The 17,220-nt window shown below is 52.7% G+C and overlaps 1 protein-coding gene across 1 annotated transcript in view; it reads left to right on the top strand.

Annotated features, from left to right (window-relative positions):
• KAZN (kazrin, periplakin interacting protein) overlaps positions 1–17,220 on the top strand; it is a 1,014,069-nt gene that overhangs the window by 109,873 nt on the left and 886,976 nt on the right. The gene's annotated exons all lie outside the window — the stretch shown is intronic.

The following is a 17,220-nucleotide window of genomic DNA, read 5'->3' as shown; positions in this document are numbered from 1 at the left end:
TCGTCGACAGAATTGAGGCACAAAGTAGGTAAGTAGTCGGACCGTAGAGTGGCGGAGCAAGGGTTTAGGTTCCTGTAGTGTGGGCTCCAGATCCCATCCCAGCACCGTGCGTGCATAGCCAGCCTGTGTCACTGCCTTCATGAATTATGGCCCAGCTGGGGCTTCCTCAGGATTCATCTGTGCCACCTGAGGCAGGGGCAAAATTTAGATGTAAAGGGAAGGCTTGACTGTAAAAGATTTGTTGAATGCCTGCCATCTGCTGTACCCCAGGGAAGCAGCGCTGTGCAGTAGTAGTGTTTTGTAACCTCTAACGGGCATGCAAATCTTCTGGGGAATCTTATTAAAATGCAGATTCTGATTCAGCGGGCCAGAGGTAGGACCTGAGATCCTGCATTTCCAACAAGCTCCCTGGAGACGCCAGTGCCCCTGGCCCGGGAGCTGCAGTTGGAGAGCGACTGGCACAGCCTTGCTCTCAGGGGGCTTACGGTGGGGGAGTGGCGGGGAGCGAATTCACAGTGACGTTGCAGAAGGACGGTTGCTCTGATAGGATGCAGTAGGTCGGGGTAGTGGGGTGCCTGGAGGGACAGCCAGCCTGAGGGAGGCGCCATCTGAGCTGCACTTGGAAGAGGCACAGGCCATAGGGCGGGTGAAGACAGTAAGGGAAGAGTGTTCCAGGAAGAAGGAACGGCAGGTGTGAAGAATGGGAGGTGCAAGCAAACATGGGGCATCCGGGGATACGAAAACCGTCCTGACATCTTGTGGTGCACCTGGTCCCCCCAGAGCAAATTCCTCATCTAAAGGGCGGCGCGTTGGCTTTCAAGCCCTGCCGTTTCTTGGCTGCCGGCTGGAGTCAGGTCACCTGCAGATGAACAGCTTCCTCTGCATCCCATCCTCAAAGCACCGCTTGATCCTGGTTGATAATTCTGATTACCCGTTTGATGTTTGGAATCCTCTGCCCACTGCTCCTCAGCCCCATGCGATGGTGCGCTGGCGTCCCCTGGAAGCCTAATGAGGCAGTTGCCATGGTAACTGGGTGACATCCCTGTAGCTGATACTGATGCCATAGCTCCCTAAACCCTATGCCTGTTTCTCTCTGTTTGGTAAATTCATAACATTTAAATTAAACATATTAGCTTATTTCATGTCAATTAATTTGTATGTTAAGCTGCAAGCCTGTTTCACCCTCCCCTCCCCCGGCACCCATTAATTAACTGCAGCCAAATTGGGAGCACATCAGAGAAGGTTGCCGTGGCTCCCAGCAAACTACAATTACAATACTCTGCTCCTATGTAGAAAGTAATCAATGTCAAAATAATTGGCTTTCACAGGTCTACAATCAGCTGTCTTGTCAGATAGTTAGCTTATAAGCGTTTGGATTTTTTAGAAGAAAAAACAGCCAGAATATTGGAAGGACAAGAGGTAGCTGCTAATCCGATGACTCATATGGAATATGTCGTATCTCCCTTTTTTCAGTCTTTTTCGGCGTTGTTTTCGACACCCACACCATCTCTCTCTAAGGCAGGCGATGCCCCCTGCAACTTTGCAGCGCTGGTTTCATGAGCTGCGGTTCCCGAGGGGGTGGTGGGGAGTCCTGGGAGACAGTCGGACATGCCTGTGGGCTCATCTGGCTTCAAACGAGCCAGCTTTGGCCTTTCTTTATTTTCTGTCTTTGTAGAGATGATGGGAGGACCGGTCCCTCCAAACGAGGTTATGTTCCTAGAACCTGCCACTCGCTGGAGGGCGCGGACGCTGGCAAGCTTAGTGTGAGCCTTGCTAATCTTGTTGGAGCAGCCCCGGTCCCTCAAACTCTCTCTGCACAGCGTTTAGCATGCTCTGGCCTCTTTCTCCGAGCTTTGGGGCACAGCAATTTATTGATGGTAAAAACTGTTTTCTGGGAAACTGCACGCAGGTGAATGCCACTGACATTCCCAGCGGCTTGCTTCTTCATTGTGTCAGGAATGGAGTTGCTAGAAGGTTGCTGGGCAGGCACAGACTTGTACGAATGATCCAGCGTTGCGCTTTGCAAGCTGAGTGTGCCAGAGACCCGCTCGTGTTGTAGCCTAAGACACGATGGTGCTATCCTGGTAGGTCCTGGAACGCGGATTTGTCCACCATCCGTTGCCTCCCCACGCACGTCCAGCCAGGTGGCTGGCTACTAACCGAGTGCAACTTTGCCTTGGCCTGCCTCTGTGCTAGGCTCCCGGGGTTGAGGAGTGAGCGAGGGAAGATTGCCCAAAGCCCACCTATGGTAGAGCTAAGACGTGGCTCCCTTCTTTATCGATGGGATTTTTTAAATTTTTTATTTATATTTATTTATTTATTTATTTATTTATTTATTTATTTATTTTTCGATGGGAATTTTTTAAAAAAAATCAAAGATCAATACAGGCTTATCATTCCTGCCTTTGATTTGTGGAGACCCCCTTTTGACTTTCTTTCGTTCATTAATGACATTTATTTTCCAAAGTCCAATATTTCCTCTGCAAAAACATGCTCCGATTTGCAGTTTCCAAAGGTTTGTCTTGGGATGTGAAAGGAAAAGCTGACAACGTGCACATGGCACGCACGCACACACGCACACCTCAACCTATCCATTCTCCTCAAGTTACAACCGCTTCTCCTCCAGCGTGGGCAGATGGATGTTTATTACCAGGGTAAAGGGTTGCAGGGAATGAGGGTAGCACCAATTACTACAGATTTAAGGACTGGCTGCCAAAAAAAAATGACTGCAGATTTTACAGATATAAGGGGAGCTACCTGTTTCATGTAGGCAGGAAAATTGAATTTACAGTCTCCTCCAAACCATGAACTATGCCTCTTGACCTAGCAGCTGCTGCACTGTGGGTATTTAATAAATATTTATCTTAAGGTCCAGAATTTCTTCATGTCTTTGGAGCGGCCGCTAATCTATTCTGTGCTTTGCCGTTTCTCCTGACTTAAAAATAGTCTTTCTTTCTCAAAGATATCCCAGGCATGGGTTGAAAAGGCCTTGTGGGACTCCGCCTGGCATGCCCAGTTGTAGCGCTCGCGACTGCAGACAGGACTGGCGTTTGCTTGTGATCGAGGTGTGATTAACGGACATTCATTTCATAGGGTTAGGTTTGGAGGCACACGGAGAGGGTGCGTCCAAATGCCACGTGTAAATCAATAGGTCGCCTTTGGTAGGATCCTATGTTTAATATGACACGACAAAAAAAAAAAAAAAGTCATCAGTAGGACTGGAAGGTTCTCAAACGATTCATGCGGATGAGCTAATTCCTACAGGGTGGCTAGCAGTGGCCAGGCCAAGGATGCTCAGTGAGGATTTTGTAGGTGACCAGTACCCACATCATTCAGTGTCCCGTGGACCCGGAGAGAGCGGTTCTCTTTGATCCAGAAACTCTGGGGAAGTTGCTGCTTTGGTCTTGTCCAATTTTCAAGGCAATGAGAAGATCCATCTTAGCGCATGCGCCATTCCCTCCCGCGAATAAAAGGCAGAAAGCTTCCTTTCGGTTTCGCTGCTGGCTAGATTTTTGCCGTGGGATCTGAAAATAACGGAGTTGGGTTGTCATAGCAACACCTCCTGTGCCTTAGTTTTGATATTGTGGCTGATTTCTTGGTGCTACTTTTATTTCACGAATTGCTGAAAGTTTCCTGAAACTCTGCGTCAAGGGCACGAGGCCTGACAGCTTTGGATGTCAGATGAAGAAGCGGGTATGCGGCTCGCCCGCCTTCCCGAGTGTTTCCTACGGAGTGGGATCCTTGAGAGGAAAAACCTAAAGAAACTTGATTTTCTTATTTAACAAAACCACCTTCATACCCCCAACATCTGTCTGAACCCCCCGGCCGAACTCCGCCCCCCACCCCCCAAAGTCATCTCCCAGTTTGGGGATGTGTATGTGTTACCGCTGGCTGGTGGTTAGTGCAGTCATTAATACCTTCTGTTTCCTTGACTCACCCGCCAACTACTCCTTCTGGGGTCCCCCTCTCAGAAACCTGCATGTCTTCCCCCATCCGCCTGGGTCATCTTAGGCTCTTCCCCGCTGGTCCGTCTAAGGGTCACCAAGCCCTGGCATTTGTAGAACAGTAAGCAGTGTTTGCTGGGTGCTTGCTCGGTGTCGGACCCTGTCCTGAGTGCATTACGCGGCTGACAGACTTGTCCTTGACGCCAGCTCCGTGAGGATTGGTAACGTTCCTCACTGTCCTGGGTAATGCAGATGAGAATACAGAGGCGTAGGAGAGCCAAGGGCACGCCCAAGGTCATGTGGAATGGAGATGGCCGGGTCAGGGCTTGACGGCAGGGCCTGTGCGCGTGGCCGGCCCGGTCCCCAGCTCCTGGGCTCCCGGCTGCTGCCCCCGCCCCCTGCCCATGGCCCGGTCTCCCAGCCTGGCCTGTGTCACCCGCTCGCAGCCGCCAGGGTGCTGGTCCTGAATCGCCTGGTGGTCCCGCCCGCGCTGCCCTGGCCCGGCCTCCTGGATGGCCCCATGGGGCCTTCCAAGTGTGGCTCTAACTCCTGAACGCGTGACGGCCCCAGACGAAGACAGTAGTGAAATTGTGCAGCACCGGGTACTGATGCTGAGGGCCGATGGGTCCTGAGCACGTGCCGAGCGCCCGAAGTGTCCCAGGGGTCCCCTCCCTGGCAGCTCCAGGCGGGGCGCTGTGCTCAGCTCGCTCAGCCCTTCAGCCATCTGGTTCTGCTTCCAGTGCCTTCTGCAGCCGGGCGTCCCGAGCCATGCCCCCCCCCACCCCGGCTGCCCCCCCGGGAGCCTCCTGCCCAGCGCTGCGCCTGGCCTGTCAAGCTGGTTGTTGGAAGGCGGCCTGCTGTTCAGAAACTGCTGCTGCCGCCCCACATCAGAGAGGGACCGCGCCCAGGGGGTCAGTGAGCCAAGGGAGAAGCCAGGGCGGGGGTGATCGGGGGGGACGAGGGACCTGGGGGGCAAAGGCAGCATGAGAGAGCCACAGCTGGGTGACTGGGTCTGTGTCCACCCCCAGAGCCGATGGGGGCAGACAGCAAGGTGCCCCCCTGGGAGGCTCTGAATGCCGTACCCCGGGGAGGGGACAGATCCCGCAGGTTCGATTCCCTGCCACCTGCTCGCTGGGCCCAGGCGCACGGGGTGAGGCGCGAGGGCAGGCTTGGGACGGCCTCGGCCGAGGGCCCGTGATTTTATTCCGTAAGCTCTGGAGAGCCTCTGGGAAGTAGTTTAAAGCACTCGAGCCCTCCCCAGGCTACCGGCGGACTTTAGGTTAATATCTAATCACAGCAGCCATTGCAAAGCTTCTAGAAGCCCACGTCAAGCTAAGCAGGTAAAAGCGACACTGCAATCCTCTCCGAGCGAAAACGGTTTCCCTTTACTCCCTCCCTCCCTCCTCCAGCACATGCACGGGAGCCTCCAATCATAAAGGGAAGTGGCCCCGGGAAGCAGCCACTGCAGATCGCTGGGACCCCGGCTTGCGCGTTGCTGGAGCTGGAACCAGAGGGTTTGCACGTCCATCCAGGACCCGGGGGTAGTCGGCGGGAAATGTGCGTGCAAGTCTCCGCTCTGGACTAGGGCTGGGCCCAGCAAGGCTGTGTCTCGATCGGATGCCTTTGGTGGCTGACCTGAGTTATTAGCTACACAAAGAGTGTCATCTAAATGCCAATCTCTTCCGTGACTAATACATAAATGATCCTTTTTACCTCGATTTCCCCAACAACCCGTATCAGGTGGCTGCACCTAACGGGGAAGGTGGTCCTGGACCCGAGCGCAAAATGAAAAACACATGTACGTGATCACAAGCCAATTTAAGTGTGGCAGGAGACACGTTGCTGTTTCCTTTTTAGCTCATCCTTTTTTGTTTTTCGTTCTGCGCTTTTGCAAAAACTGGCCGAAGGCCCCCAGCGGACACGACCCAGCATGGCCGTTTGCAACCAGAGAATCTGGGCCGAGGACCGAACTGGTTAATCCTAATATTGCATCATTAAGGGAAACGGTTTCTTTTTCACGAAGCCAAATTGGATTAATTATATGCATGCGGAGTGTCCTTAACAAACAGCATAATTCAAAGGTGCTGAGCTGGGTCACGCACAATTTGGTTCTTTGTTTTTCAACTGAACGCGGCGTTTGCCATTTACGCTCTGGATTAAATGTGCTGGGTTTGAAAATTCTAGTGGACATTGATGGTAGTCTGTGGGCTTCTGTGCATCCCCCCCCCATTATATACATAATGCGATGGTTACCTCCAGCGGAGTTAAAGCACGGCCAGAAGAGAGAGTTCACGGTTCACTGGGAGCATTTAGTGCCTGATGAGAATGCAGAGGGACATCAATCCAATTATTACTTGATTATCAGCCTACTGTGTATGATTAAGGCACGAGGCCCGGCTCGCTGCCCTTTCTTCACCCTGTAAGGACTGGTCGGAAGCGTGAAGCCCCAAAGGGAGAGTTGGCCTTGCAGTGACATCCCCGTGGTACTTCCTGGGCAGGTGACAGTGATGGGGAAGGCTCTGTGCCCTCTGCAGAGCACAGGGGGCCACGGGAAGGCTCTCATTAAGTGAGACAGAACAGAGAGGTGCAATCTTGTTATTTTTATTTTTTTAAATAAATATTTATTTATTATTTTAGAGAGAGAGAGAGAGAGATTGAGAGAGAGGGAGTGTGCATGTGTGGAGCAGAGGAAGAGGGTGAGAGTCTCCAGCAGGCCCCATGCCCAGCACAGAGTCCAACTTGGGGACCATGACCTGAGCTGAAACTAAGAACTGGATGCTCACCTGACTGAGCCGGCCAGGCGCCCCCAGAGGTGCGGTTTTAAGTCTGTTCTTTTTTTTTTTTTAATATTTTATTTATTTATAATAGACATAGAGAGAGAGAGAGAGAGGCAAAGGCACAGGCAGAGGGAGAAGCAGGCTCCATGCTGGGCTCCCGATGCGGGACTCGATCCCAGGTCTCCAGGATCACACCCTGGGCCAAAGGCAGGCGCTAAACCACTGAGCCACCCAGGGATCCCCTAAGTCTCTTCTTTTTGTCCGGCAAAGCCTTGAAAAGCAGCAGGAGTGTCCTGGCATGGCCCCTGCCCATGCAACACACACAGCTGCTTTGGCTCATTCTGCAGGGACGTGAGGGGGCGTGGGCACATCCCCTGGGTCTCTCCGGAGGTCCTAGTCTGATGCGAGGGCCCGTAGGCAAGCGGCCACAGTGCAGTTGTGTTGTGCTTGACAGAAAATGCCGGTAGACGGTGTTCGAGGCTGTCCAGTTGCTCCATGCGGAAGGTTGTGGTTTCCTAAGGCAGGAAATAGCACAGAGTGCCCCTCCCCAGGGGAGGGAGGGCTTCCCGGGCCCTCCAGGTGCCCCCCGGAGGCTTCCAGCCAATGACCCCTCACCTGCCCCAAAGCAAAGATTTGGCCAGATGGGAGAGGGTCGTGATTTGTCATTCCCGTGGGGACTTTGACTCTCTCGCCACCCCCCATCCCTATGGCTGAAGTTTCTAGCTGTGCGTCTGCCCATTCATCAGATGCAAGTATCTTCTGGAAAATAAGTCTCCAAGAGATGGAGGGAAAACATTGCTGAGAAACCTCCGTCAGTGGGCTCAGCTTCAGGCCTGCGTGGGGTCCACTGTCCATGGAGGTGAATGCACAGGTCTTAGGAAGTGCTTCTTTGGGAGAATCAGGAAGGCTTCATAGAGGAGGTGTCATTTTAGCTGGATTTTGATCCACGGAGAGAACTTTTCTAGGAAAATTTTGGAAGGAATGAGCATCCCTGGCAAGGGAACCAGGAGAAGAGGCACTTGTCCTTGCTTTTGGGACAAGTCGAGCCGACAGTGTGGCGGGGAAGTCGCCGAGCTGGTCGGAGGGGTCTGTGTCCTAGCCTGGGCAGCCTCAGGCCCGGGCGTGCGGGGCCTTCGGCAGCGTCGGGGGAGGTGGGGAGCTGGGATGGCCCAGATCTGGACTGGAAAGCACGTGGCTGCCCCAGCTCAGCACCATCCGAGGAGCCGGGGCTTCCTGCTGGGGGCAGGTGGGCGAATGCGCTGCTCGGGCGAGGCCGCTTTCCCTCCCTGGATGGGCCTGCAGTCCCAACGTCGGGCTGTTTTTGATAAAATTATCCATGTTGCAGAAAGTTTGGGAAATGTAGTGAAAATAGATGTCTGAGTCACCTACTCGTGACCTCTCGGGATTCGTAGGCATCTGTGTACACTTACGCGTGTTTCCTGAACAAACAGGATCACACGGTGTGGCTTCTGCTATAGTTGCTTGCTTTCTTTCTTTCTTTCTTTCTTTCTTTCTTTCTTTCTTTCTTTTCTCTTTTAAAGATGTTTTTTATTTATTCATCACAGACACAGAGAGGCAGAGACACAGGAGAGGGGCAGAAGCAGGCTCCCTGCGGGGAGCCCGATGCGGGACTCGATCCTGGGACCCCAGGGTCACGTTCTGGGCCCAAGGCAGCTGCTCAACCCCCGACCGTCCCCCCACCCCGGACACCCCTGCCTGCTCTTCCCACCGACCACACCGAAGCGTGTCCTGCTGCGGGCCGAGCCGCCCGCCACCCTCCTCCTCACCGCGGCCCGGCATCGTTTGGTGACAGGCACCGTCATTTCTTCTCCAGCTGCCGGTCGTCAGGCGTCCAGTTCAGACACAGGCCCTGCGAGCCCACCAGCCCGTTCCAGGGGCCTCACCCTCTTACGCTCCACGGCCACGTAAAGCGGCCCTCCCCGGGGCAGGAACGGTGTTTGGAGGCTTTCGTACAAAGCAGGGATGTGTCTGCACCGACCCTTGTCCCAAGCTGTTCTTTTCCACTGTTTGTTCTGCTCTAACGCCCCCGTGGGTCCCCGGAGGGTGCGGCCGGCTTTAGACCCCTCAGCCCCGGAGGCCCGGCTCCTGCAGCGCGGGCCATCGCCTTTCTTGCAGGAGACAGAATGTTTGATTTGGCCGCGTCCGTTCCCCTCCTCCAGTTGCTTCTGAGACCCGCGGTGCCGAGGCAGCCGACAGCTTGGTGCGGTGACTGGCACGGTGGCAGCCTGGCCCCGAATAAGCTGCCCACATCGTGGAGAAATGAGGTTCAATTAAGCCTCTTAAGTCTCCCGGCCGTGCTGCTCGGGCTGGTTTTTTCATTTTGTGCCCGTGCTCTGCAGACCTTGGCTGAGCGAAATAGTGTTTCTGCACCAGTGACTTTGTGGGGGCTGCTCTCCCACGGGCCTGTGTTTCAGGGAAAGCTCCAGGATTCAGTGCGTGTGTGCATGTGTGTGCGTGTGTGTGTGTGTGTGTGTGTGTGTCTGGAGGCTCTGGGATCCAGGGCAAGAGACTGACTGCCCTGGCAACCGGCTTCAAACTCTGCTCGAGAACCTGGTGTCCACGTGACCCACAGAGAGAAGCCCGCGGAGGAGGAGGCCCCACCCCGGTAGGACCCTGGGGGAGACAGTGGAACAACTCTTGTCTGTCTGCATATCATCCATCTGTCCATCCGTCCATCCATTTATTTACTCATTATGATATCTGGTGAGCATCTATATGCATTTAGGACACCGAATGAACAAAAGGGACAAAAATCCCTGCCCTCCCAGAGCTCACGTCCAGCGGTGGGAGGCAGGCAGCGGAGCAGGAACATAGCAAATAAATGTTTCATCGTGTGTAGGAGTCACTAAGGGCTTTGGGGGAAAACGGAGCAGGGGAGGGGGAATCTGGAATACCCGGTGCAGATGGAGGGGGGCAGTTGTGATGCTAAGGAGGGGAGTGAGAGCCTGCTGAAGATTCTCTCCTTTTTTTTTTAAAATAAAGATTGTATTTATTTTTTCATGAAAGACACAGAGAGAGAGGGAGAGGGAGAGACACAGGCAGAGGGACAAGCAGGCTCCCCGCGGGGAGCCCAATGTGGGGCTCAATCCCGGGACCCTGAAAGCTCATGCACTGACCCCCCAGGTGCCCGAAGCTTCTCTCCTTGACCAAACTCAGGTCAAGCTCCCCAGAGCTCTTTTTCAACCAGGCTTCGACTTTGGGATTTCTGTGCTCATCTCTACATTGTCTGATTTTAGCAAGAATGCTGCTAAGTCTGTTTAGCGGGATCCCCCATCCTTGACATGTGATGGGGCTTCTAATCCCCCCTCCAACCTCCGGTGACATCTCACCGTCCAGCCCTGCCTTCAGCAAGACCCCTGGTAGTCTATTTAGCCAGGATTCCCCCTTAACCTTGATGTTTCTTCTTAGTTTCCAACCGCTCACCCCACCCTGCCCCTTGCTATAAATTCCCACTTTTCCTTGTTATATTTGGAGTTGAGCCCAATTTCCTCCCCCACTGCAAGACCCCGTTGTGGCGGTCCCTATACCTGTCGTAATAGCCCGCCTCGGATAAGGTGTTCCTTACGGTGACCTTTAGGGAGGGTCACTGGAGGATTTTCCAGCAGCGGCCGTCACTGGGTGGCTAACCTTCCAGTGATGAGTGGAGTGAGACAGTTGGTCTTGCAGGGATTCGGAGGAAGGAGGGGTCAGGCAAAGGGTGCATCCGGAGCAAGCTAGCTAAGCAGAAGCCCCCCGTGGGTTCAGGGCCCAGCGCGTCGGGGAGACACCCTCGCCGCGTGAGCCTGGGGCAGAGCAGGAGGAGAGGCAGGCCGAGCACAAGGCTTCGGCTCCTCTGGTGCCCTGTGGGACGTGTGGCCTGCGAAGGTACCTTTGACTCTTCCCGGTGACTTCGGCGCTGCCGAGGACAGCAGGTGGGTCATGGAAGGGAGAGGGTGGAGAGCTGAGTGCCCGCTCGGCGCACCAGCTCCTCCTGTCCCGGGCCCACTGGAGGGAATCCTGGGGAGCCGGGCCCCTGCCGACCTGCCTGAGGTCCTAACTGTGCGGAGACTGCAGGTGGCCCAGGGGCCTTCCCGGAGAGAGGGGCAGGTACCCGGAGCGTTGGGCTGGAAGTGAGACAATAGATCTGGAGTCAAATCCCAATGTTTCCACTTACGTTGTGAGTTACCGGCCCTCCCCAAGCCTCAGTTTTACCGCCCGCAAGAGCGGGACGGCTCGGCAGCCCCTGAGTACAGCGGCTCTGCTGGAGGGAGCTGGACCTGCTGCCCTCACGCGGCCCTAAGCGGCGGCCCGGGGCTCAAGGCGCCTGCGCTCCCGCTCCTCCTCGCCTTCCCGCTCTCAAGAGCTCCCCAGACTTGCAGGGAAGACTAAGGCAGCTGAGAAGGTATTTGAAAGGAGCCGGCAGATGTTCAGGCGCTGGATAAATGTCCGTTGTCGTCGTCCTTATGGATGGGACTCGGGGTTAATTTCTGAGATGACCCTGGCGCCTCGTGACTCCGGATTGTCCACATCAGTCGGCAGCGGCCTCGGAGTGACAGCCGGACATTCTGCTGCTGCTGAAGGTCACGGAGGCCCTCGGCCGAGCCGAGCATGGCTAATAGATTTTATCGTCATGTTTTACACCTAAAACTATTATTTACACACTATGGTCTAGCAGTGGCTGCCACATACACATTTTGCTAATTGATTTATGTTAACTTCCACGCTTGCTGTTGATCAGTGTGAACAGCTCCGTGTGGCTGCCTCCTTGGAGATCCAGAGCAAACCTCACGTGCCTGCACCTGCCGCACTGGATGACCTCCCGCTCCTCTTTGTGCAGGGGAAAGGGAGCACGGGCAACTGTGGATTATCTAGATTTTTCTGCATTGTCATGTGTGCCTGTTTCCAATCCATCTAGATAGACAGGCGTGCACTGCAAATCTATTACAGCATCACCCCGCTGGCAACTGTTCTGACATGCACATCACCCTTAGGCTGGGGATTTTTATGTAAACTTGAGTAAATCTTAGTCGGGTAATAAATTCAGAGGGCTGGACGTGGTGGAAAAGCATGTGTGTGTCTGAGAGAAGGAGACGGAGAGAGAGATTTCTGCTTGTGATATTTGAACTGGAAAGATTTCATGTTTACCTGGCTCGGGAAATAGACCGAAACCTGCCTGAGTCATTTTCTCCAAATGTGAATGCCCGGAAATAGCGCTCGCACCTGACCTTTTCGGTCTGGAAACAGCTGAGTCTGGAGCAGGAAATTGAAGCTCAGGGAGAAGAAAGGGGCCAGGCTGAGCCAGGTGGAAGGAGCCGGGGCTGGGCACCTGCAAAGCCCAGAGGCTGGGGGTGGGGTGGGGTGGGGTGGGGTGGGGGACCTCCTTCCGGCGACCTGAGTGGACTTAAAAACCTGGGTGAGGTTCCTCAGGGTCCTGCAGGAAGCCGCGTTATTCTTGTTCACTTTAGATACTCGCCTGAGATGTTGGGAATTAGTGCAGTTGATATGAAAATCAAATTACATTTTTTAACGTATAGTGAGAAACTGTGTCTTATTTTATTTAAAATGATTTTTTGTTATATGTGCATGGAGTTAAGGATCAAATAATGCTGAAAGGCTTCTAATGAAACCCAGCAGTGCCGTGGTTCCCTCTGCATCCTCTGTCTACCCTGCCCCCAGAAGCAACCACCTCTGCATTCATTTTTGCTTTTTCTTCTGTATTTGCTTCCATATTTTATCTTTTTTTTTTTTTTTTTTTTTTTTAGAGAGGGTGAGAGCATGCACGCACGCGTCAGAGAGTGGTAGGAAGGGACAGAAGGAGAGGGAAAGAGAGAATGTTAAGCAGGTTCCCCGCCCAGCTCGGAGCCTGACGTGGGGCTTGATCGCACAACCCTGAGATCGTAACCTGAGCCGAAATGAAGAGTTGGGTGCTCAACCAACTGAGCCACCAGGTGCCCCTTGCTTGCATGTTTCTAAGTGATATCTGTATTGTCCCTTGAATCATGGGTGTTAGACATCATCTCTTGCTTCCGTGCCATGCATGGGTGAGGATTTCTGGCCTTCTTACTCCTCCTCCCTTTCTCCCCATCCCTTACCCCCAACGATACAATTCCGCATCTTGTAAGTTGTGTTGTTTCCATCATTATGATTATGTGACGTTTGCAGCTGAGTCAGGGAGGGAGAATGTAGGATTGTACTTCGGTGGTTACATTTTCTTTATTAGTCAGCCTACTAATAAAATCTTCATTCTTCCATTTCTTGCAGTCATTTTGCGTCACCTTGTAATTGCCAACAGCTTATAAAGTGCCTCTTGATACAATTTTCCACTCAGTCAAACCTGTCAGATAATCCGTCAGGCCCATTTTTTTTTCCTCCTCGATACCTCCTTTAATCCTCACACAAACTCTCTGAGGACAGCACTACTACTGTCCCCATTTTGCAGATGAGAAAACTGATGTCCAGACGGCCTGGTGACTTGCCCGAGGTGATACGGTGAGGACGAGACAGAGCCAGTGTTCTGGTTCTCTGTGATGCGCAGCTCGCCACCCCAGAACTCAGGGACTCGGAAACAGCATCTGTTATGATTTGTCACAGTTATGGGACTGACGGCTCAGCTGGGCAGTGGTCAGGTGTGTCTCTGATGGAGTTGGGCCCCATGGTGGCTGGACCTGGAGTTATTGGAAGGCTCGACTGGGGTGGGCATCCACATGGCTGCTTTACACACATTTGCCCTCTCCACGTTCCCCCGTGCAGCAGAGGAGCCTGGGCCTCCTCCATGGTGCTCTGGGGTCCTGGAGGTGGGACGTGGAGGCTGCAAGTCACCAGCACTGTCCCAGCATCACATCTGTCACGTTCAGTGCCGTCTGAGGGTCTTCGGAGATGCAGAGCAGGGAGAGCCACAGAAGAGCATGCGGGACGGGCAGTGCCACACCACCCATCACCACCCTCGATGGCGAAGCCTCCCACAGTCAGGATCTGAGCCTCGGAAGTGTGGCCCCGGCACCTGTTTGCTAACCACCATGTAGTACTGCATTTCTGTTGGTTTAGCTTTGTTCTCGTGGTTGTCAAAGCCTGAACAAGTAGAATCCGCAGGGATCACCAAGTCCAGTAGTTTTCAAAACCATTAAAAAGAGCGTTGAATCCTTGCCTCAAAGGGTACCTTAGGAGGCAGTGAAGAGTAGAGAGAGGAAGTGTAAGGCGCAGGCTATGGAAACTCGCCGTTGTCCTCCTTCCAAGCCATGTAACCTCAGGCAGGTGAGTTGCCTTTCATGTAGCTCAGTTTTCTTTTCTGTAGAATGGAAATAATAATCCTAATGATACCTACGATGGATCGAGGCACTGATCTACTGAGGGGCTGGGAATAGTGACTGCATGGCATGAGAGCTCAGTGAATGACAGCGGCTAATATTCTTACTACCACGGCTTTTACCGTTGGGCCCGATAGGATAAGCCCGGAGACGCTCGAACAGGCAGTCGGTACCCGAGACTCGTCTTCTCCAGTCCTGGTGTGGCCTCTGAGGTGGATGAATATACTCTCAGTTTATAGGTGAGCCCATGTCGTGGACGAGGGCAGGTGCAGGTTCTCTCAGCAGCTCCTCCCACTGAGGTGTCCTCTCCCTCTGAATCTGGACTCACGCGAGTGACTTGCTTGACAACAGAATGAGATGGAAGTGATATTGTGGGATTGCTGAGGCTAAATCAGAAGAAGACTTGCAGCTTCTGCCCCGGGGGGCTTGAGCGGAATGCTCGGGGGAATCCAGCCACCGTCGAGGAAGCCCACCTGCCCTGAGACCGTCATGCCATGAGAAGCCTGCAGCACACGGGTCCTGGAGGATGAGGTGCCGTGTGAAGGAGAAAAGCCAAGGAACACCAACATGGGGTGTGTGTGTGTGTGTGGAGAGAGGTTTCCACCCAGGCTTTGTCACGTCGTAGCTTGCATCTTCACAAGCAGATTATTATTTTTTTTTAATTTTTATTTATTTATGATAGTCACACACACACACACACACACACACACACACACACACACACACAGAGGCAGAGACATAGGCAGAGGGAGAAGCAGGCTCCATGCACCGGGAGCCCGACGTGGGATTCGATCCCGGGTCTCCAGGATCGCGTCCTGGGCCAAAGGCAGGCGCCAAACCGCTGCGCCACCCAGGGATCCCATACAAGCAGATTATTTATCACTGAGCCTCAGTTTCTTCATCTGTAGAAGACGGATGATACTATCCAAGATATTACACAGATGAACTACGGCTCCTACTATTTTCCTACCCACAGATGGTTGTGATTGGAAATGGTGGGAAAAGACAGGAAGACACCGTCAAAGGAGAGCTTGGAAGTCTTAACTCAGAGTGCAGAGAATAGACAAGGTCTGTTTGCCTGGATTTTTCTATTTCGAGAGAGGCACTTGTTATGTGAAGTCTCCAAAAAATTAGCTTGAATTATCTCATTGGAAATCACCAGCAGTTTGATAAAAAATTTAATAGGAATCATGGATGGTGGGTTCAGCTAATGATGACTAGGCAGCGACAGCATCTGTTACAGGTTCACTGAGAACCATTTTCAATATGACACACTCTTCTCACCAAACGAAAAATTAATTTAAAAATCCCCATCCCAGATGTAGCCAGAACAAACATTCCTAGAGCCAAAAATGGGGAAAATACATCCAAAGTATGTACAGAGATGGTACCCTTGTGGTTTCATATTCCTGTCTGCTGTTGAACGTTCAGGCACGAATAGATACACATATATTTTTATGTATTCCTAAATTAGTCCCCCCCGCTCAAGAAAAAAAGGAAGAAAGAAGCCAGAGGGTAAATGTGTGTAATCCAAGTACATTCCACTATCACATCTTGTTTGCTGGCTTTTGACACAAAACAGAAGTCATTCTTCCTCCTGCTTGGAATTTTGCTTTCAGCGATTATTGAAGACAGCTGCATGGGTCAGACCCACGGAGGGGACCCACAGACGGTCTCCCTGCATTGTTGTTACAGTAAACGGTGGCGGTTTATTGAGCAAGATGCGTGTGGCCGGTGGCCAGGACCAGCCATGCTTTCTTCCTCACCTATAGTCACCGAGTTTCCCAGGACAAAGGTGTGGTCCGGGTGCCAGGTCTTGGCCCTTGCTCCTCTCAGGGTCACGTGGCCACAAGAACCGTGTTTTGTTATCGGCAGCCTCTGAATTTCCCTGTTAATTCTTGAGCCGATACTAACCTAGGCAGCCTTTTTGCCGGAATGTTCATTTTGTTAGAGAAGGACAATCTGAAATATTCTTGTAATCTTTTGATGTCACCTGGCTTGGGCTCAGGGCATCTGGGGCACTTGCATGAGTCTTTGAACCAAAGAATTCTCTGTCTAGTGGATGCTTCTTATTTGTACCCTTGTCCATCCGTCCATCCATCCATCCATCCATCCATTTGCCCATCTTTCCATCTTAAACTCTTTGTCTGGAGGCAGAACTAATGGAATTGTACACTGAAGCCTGGTCCTCTGACTTGGTGGAAGTTGGAGTGGGAGCATATTCCTTCTTGCTCCATTGCTGGCTCCTGGAGCACCTCTGTAGAACCCTAAGCTCTGAGGATCGTTTTGAGATCCATTGCTCTTGGCCATTTGCCTAATCCTTAGCTTTCATTCCCAATTTTATTCTCAAATATCCATCGAGGTTCTTCTCAAACTCCATCTTGCACATCCAGGAGCCCACTGGACACTGCCCGGTGGATGTTGCCACAGCTACTCAAACACAACACTTCACGTGGAACCTATTACTTTCAGGCCTCACTCCAAACAAGCAACCTCTCTTCTACTTAAAATTGATCGTACCACTGTCTACGCATCTGTCCAAGCCTGAAATTCAGACTGGCTCCTTAGAGTATTTTCTGCTTCTTCTAAAGGGAAGGTTTAAAAACACTGGACTGTGAGCTCCGTGAAGGGAATAGGACTCGTGTCTGGTGTGACTCTATCTCATGGGGACCTCACTGACCCAGTGGCTAAGGGTTTGGGTCTGGAGGTAGCCGTGTGATCTGTGCAAGTTCCTTAACCTCTCTTTGACTCATTTTGCTCAGCCACAAAATGGGACAACACCTACCTTGTTGGGTTTTGAGGATTAAATGGCATAGTGTTTGCAGAGCCTTTGGCGGGGTGCCCAGCCTGGCAGAAATGCTTGGTGAATGCTGGCTGTCCCCTCTCATCCATTCCAAGTCAGCAATTCTGGCCAAATATATCTCAGCATCTCTGAAACGCATCTCACCCTCTCCGTGCCTGCCACCACTGTCCTAACTCAGGCTCCCCTACCTTCCTTGTCTGGATCATTTCACAGCCTCCTGCTCTGGACAAGCCAGACATTGTTTGACCACATCACCTCCCACTTCCTGTTCAAAGCCCTTCAGTGGTGACCCATTATCTACTGGGGAAAGCTCTGCGTCCTGGGCAAGGAGTATCAGGTGGTCCACAACTGCCAGGGGGACCTCCGCTTTGCCCCGAGGTGTGGACGTCGTG

This window comes from Vulpes vulpes, chromosome 2 (assembly GCF_048418805.1).
Source record: "Vulpes vulpes isolate BD-2025 chromosome 2, VulVul3, whole genome shotgun sequence".
Lineage (NCBI taxonomy): Eukaryota > Metazoa > Chordata > Mammalia > Carnivora > Canidae > Vulpes > Vulpes vulpes.
The sequence above is the reverse complement of the archived record's forward strand: the minus strand, read 5'-3'. Positions and strand labels throughout refer to the sequence as shown.